Source organism: Scyliorhinus torazame, chromosome 9 (genome assembly GCF_047496885.1).
Source record: "Scyliorhinus torazame isolate Kashiwa2021f chromosome 9, sScyTor2.1, whole genome shotgun sequence".
Classification (NCBI taxonomy): domain Eukaryota; kingdom Metazoa; phylum Chordata; class Chondrichthyes; order Carcharhiniformes; family Scyliorhinidae; genus Scyliorhinus; species Scyliorhinus torazame.
The window spans coordinates 255,198,862-255,204,216 of record NC_092715.1 but is presented as its reverse complement, the minus strand read 5'-3'; the positions used below and the strand labels follow the sequence as shown (position 1 = coordinate 255,204,216).

At 45.0% G+C, this 5,355-nt stretch overlaps 1 pseudogene; it reads left to right on the top strand.

The window, feature by feature from the left end:
- The first annotated feature begins 207 nt into the window (after positions 1-207).
- On the top strand, positions 208-322 carry LOC140430150 (U2 spliceosomal RNA; annotated as a pseudogene).
- Positions 323-5,355: the final 5,033 nt, after the last annotated feature.

Below are 5,355 nucleotides of genomic sequence, written 5' to 3'. Positions count from 1 at the left end.
CCGCTGGTGATCCGGGCCTGACAGGGCTGAAGGACCAGGGAGGCCCGCATAGCCTCCAGATTTACCCATTAGCAGTCTGTGTCCAGCAGCTGCTAACACCCCCTTACCCTTAGCCTCAAAACCAGCCCTGCCTGATCCGTTATTTCCCTGTATCCCAACTACCCTTGATTTCACCCCCCACCACCCCCCCCAGCCATCTAGAGTCTTATCGCTTCTCAACCTCTTGGCTAAGATCAACTGTAGTAACTGTTCTTATCAGTTTAATTATTTGACATCGCACCAGATTGGTGTTCCTGGGTTGGCGGTGCTCGTGGGTCTTTTCTTGAGGCAGGATCGTGACAACGATTCACGGTAAGAAAGCTGTGGTGCTCCTCGGAATCTGTTTAAGTCTGACTCCTGAGGGTAGCACACTGACTGACTCCCCAGCTCCTGCCTGAGTGTGAGATGGGGATCACAATCTTTCGGTGATTATTCACAATGCTTCAATTCCTAACTAATGGTGTGTGACTTCACCCATGCCAATTCACTGGTCCTCTAAAGCTTATTAATTTTTCAGAGCCTCATGCCACATCTCGGTGTCTCTCCAGAATGCACATGAGGTAGAGGCACCCTCCTGCATTCCATGGCCTCTGGCCTGTGATGCCCTTGGCGGGCATCATCTGAAGGGCCTGAGCCTGGTGCCACAGGCACCAACCACCCTGTTCTGCCTGTTATGTTACTCTTTGGTAATATATTGTTACTCTTTGCCTTGTGAACCAGAATGGTCTTATGGTGTGATTATAAAGAAACAACTAATCTCTAACTTAAAAGTAAAACTGATTTATTGAATAACGATTAATATTGAGTTTGCATACTCCACAGAACAATAACTATTAAAGTAATTTATATTTAAGTAATAACTAATTACTTCTATCTAATCTTGACTGTGCTGTGCTCATTTTCTCGCTCTGCTTACTAGTACCCAAGATTCCCTGAGTTCTTGTGTTTATACTGGAAACTAGTGGTGCCCTCTAGTGGTTGTATTACACTGATATAATAATTCACCCTTTACTCATTACACTGGCACCTCTCCTGGACAGTGGGCAATGTCAGGAAGGGAGCATTCAGAAGGGCTGAAGACCATCATAGTCTCCTTGTGCAATGCGCCAGGATGGTCTCCAGTGCTTCCTCCTCCCTTTTGGTGCTTGTTGGCTCCTGGGACTACCGGCCTTTGCCACCACATCCCAGACTGGATTCATTGTTTGTTTGTGGTCTCCTGGCCAACCCTGGGAAATGGGATGGCCATCCTCTCCTCCACTGCATCCAGGAAATGATCAAGGTGGGTGTGATAAAGCCAGGGGAGTCCAACGAGCTTCTGAAAAGTCCTTTATTTCAGCATCATACATACACCGGGCCCGGTTCCCTTTAACCGGGTCCTCATTCCTTTTTAGCTGGCTCTACAGATGCCTGCCTTTTGTGCTAGTGCTGGGTTAACTCAGTCCAATTGAACACTGGGAACAATCATCCCCAGGTGGATGAGTCCTGTGCAGGTTATTACAGCGGGCATCCAGAAATTTCGGTGCACCTCCCAGCTGCTACCTTGCTGGCTGGAGAGCATTTAAATGGTGCTTCAAGTTGTCAGCTGTGAACGGCCCATCCCCAATTCAGGCGAATCACACGCCTGAGGAGTTTGGCTCGGCGTGTTTCTTGTGAAGGATTATTTCTCAACCAAGGTGTTGTTGAATTGCTCCTCATTAGTGCTGCGAGGGTCAGCAGGAAACGTACCAATTTTTCCTCTTGCCAATGTGCGTGTCTTTATCATGCACATAGTGCCTTTTGAATATGGCACCCTCCCTGGGAGCAAGCAAACATGACCGGTTTGGATTAGCAGCAGTGGGCGGGGTGAAGCTGTTAAATGGGTGTTGATTGGTACCAAGATGGGGAATCCAGTGATGTGTGCGAGCTTGCTTTGATCATATTCACTTTAAAGCTAGCACACCATGTCAAGGAAATATTTTTTAAGTGAAATTTCCAGGCCAATATGTTCACCCATATTAAATACTAACCGTTTTCACATCATTAAATTCAAAGGTAGTGTATTGTCAATAGTGCAAAAGAATTTAATATTGACACCATGCCCAGTGGATCCTTTTGCAACAGATCTTTTGAAGGATGCTCAAATGTCTGGTGCAATCTGTGACCGCTCGCTAACGCTTAAAACAAGCTCTTCCCGTTACGTCCACCATTAACTACAATGTTTCAAGGACAAATTTTGCTCATTCGCAATTAAATGGGGGGGGGGGGGGCAGAATTAGGAAAATGAGTTTCTAATTTGCTATCACTCATTTTTCAGTTATTTCCTGCGGCTCAATGGGCAGCTCATTTGCCTCTTGAGTCAGTGGTTGCCAGAACCACTCGAGGCCTCCAGTGCAATAATCAAGGCTGACACTAGAGTGCAGTGTTGAGGTACTGCTACATTACCATAACATGTTAAAGCAAGCATGATTTCGGCCATGAGCCTGCCCTGTCATTAAATTAAATCAGGTGATCCACAAGTTTATTTTACCGCTTAATCCCCTTAACTGATTCCCTTACTGATGGCCTTCAGCATACTTAACAACCCAGCCTCACAGATTCACTACCATCAAGAGTAGAAGTTTCTTGTCATTTGTCTTAAATGGGAGACCTATTACAGTCCGATTATTCCCTCTGGTCCTTGGCTCTCCCACAAAGGAAACAATCTCTCAGCATCTACCCTATCGAGCCCCCTGAGAATCCTACATGTCTCAATAAGGTCACTTCTCATTCTTCTAAACTCCACTGTACAGGCCCAACCTACTCAATCCCTCCTCATCAGAAAATCCCTCCAAACCCGGCAACAACCTGGTGAAACTTCTGTGTGGTAGTCACTACTGTTGTATTATATTGTGTGTGTGTGTGTATATATGGGTATTACGGTAAGGCCCCTGTACTACAGGTACGGGGGGAGATACCTGCCTGCTGGCTCCGCCCAGTAGACTGAGTATAAATGTGTGTGCTCACCGAATAGCAGCCATTTCGTCAGCTGCTGTAGGAGGACACACATCTGTGTAATAAAGCCTCGATTACATTCTACTCTCGTCTCGTCGTAATTGATAGTGCATCACCCTGGAATGCCTCCAATACCAGTACGTCTTTCCTTGGATTAACTTTCAAATGAAGGTGACATTGTAATAGCACTCTCTGCTGCCCTCTCTGTTGGAGAAGTGTAAATGAAGTTCATTACCCTGCAGATGAGCATGTATTAGTCTCGCTCAGTGCCACACTTGAGATACTGTGACACTATTTCAACGAACGGCACGGGGGTTATCCCTCGATGTCTTGACCAATCGATCAACATCAAAAACACATGGTTGGGGTGTCATGTTGTTTGTGGGAGCTGAAGTTGCTACATTAGAAGAGTGATGCACTTAAAAAAAAAAAACACTTGATTGGCTGGAAAGCAATTTGGGACGTGATTGTCATGGAAAAGATAACAAACACAAACCTACCCCATTATTTCCAAACTTGAGGAAAACTCACCCAATGGTATCGAAAGCGACAATGTACAGAATGGTAGACCAGAGTTTCATAACCATTAATAATGTAAATGTGAATAAAAGAGTCACTTCAGTAGAAAGTGCTAATTAATCATTTGGTTTCTTGTTTAGAGCTGCTCCAGTGGTTCGTACTCTAGTGGAGAATTTTATTTTTTCTTTTCTTCTTGATGAGACCTGTCAGGTTATTGATGATGAGTTGGCCTGGAAGGCAGAAGCTGCACAGCTGAAGTGAAAAGTGACTATTTCACACTCCGCCAAACATGGTATTCAGAGTTTAAAAAAGGAAAAGATTGGGGTGGCACAGTGGTTAGCACTGCTGCTCCACAGCGCCAGGAACCTGGGTTCAATTCTGGCCTTGGGGTCACCTGTGTGTGTAGTTTGCACATTCTCCCCGTTTATGCGTGGGTTTCCTCCGGGTGCTCTGGTTTCCTCCCACAACTTAAAGATGTACGGGTTAGGTGGATAGGACATGGTAAATTGCCCCTTAAGTGTCCAGGGATGTGCAGGTCAGCTTATGGGGATGGACGGTGGAGTGGACACAGGTAGAGTCCTCTTTTGAAGAGTTGGTGAAGAATCAAAGGGCTGAATGGCCTCCTTCTGCACTGTAGGGATTCTATGAAAATGTCAAAGAATTATAAGTAATGTGGAAAGAACTGAACAAAAAATGTTATTTCTCGAGTGCATTTGAGTTGTTACTAATAGTCTGCGTGTCAGTCGAACACAGGGAGAACACCTCATCCAATACCATCAATAGGTACAAATGGTACAGAAGGATGCAGTTGACTCATTTGGCAGAGGGGTCGAATTATTTCCACTCCCTTGCTCACTCATAGCCTGAAATCTTTATTTTCAAGGACAGTACCCCCAAGCAAGTGCTGTACTCTGGTGTCAGCTAGCTGGGCTTGGCAGAGATGCAGTGCAAAAGGGGAGCCTCAAGTTACAGGGAGGATACTATTCAAGGTGCAACAGTTTGAATCAGCCAGACCCACCATTCTGGTCCATTATATATCACTTTTACGGATGGTAATGAGGGTCCCTACACATCTCAAGGGACCTGCTTGCTATCCATTGGGATCTTCACAGATGTGAGCCAGCCACTCCATTTTGGCTTTTGAATATCAGACGAAGGATGGCAGACTAAAATGGACAAATTCTAGTTCCAATTTTAACATAATTGCAAGGCTTATGGGAAAGAGTGGGGGCAACTGGGTTAATCTTTCCATTATCTGGCACAGGGACAATGGATCAATTGGGCTTCTGTGCTATAGTATTCTATAATTCTAGATTATTAAGAAAATATAAAAGGACTACATTTACTCAGTGCCTTTGATGATTTCATCTATCCAAGAGACTTTTCCAGTAGAGGAAATACTCTAAACATGTAGCCTGGGACTCCCTTTCTAACAGCACTGTGGGTGTACCTACACCACATGGACTGTGGTGGTTCAACCGTCTGCTTAATACCATCTTCTCTGGGGCAATTAGGGATGGGCAATAAATGTTGTCCTAGCCAGTGATGTCCCATGAATTGATAAAAGTCACTGTTGAAATGAGTGGTACAGCTGATTTGGCAAACATTAATGTGATAGGTGAATACTTCACCTGACAGAAGATGTGGGTTGAGGGTTTGAAATTGGCCGAGATACATGGGGGAGAATTCTCCAACTCCCTTTCAATATGGCTATGACCTTTTGATGTACTTCTGAGGACAAACATGGCTCAGTGTCTAATCCTGAAGACCAGACCATCAAGACTGCACCTAAGATCCACCTCCATTTTTGTGCTCCAGTTTCTGGAA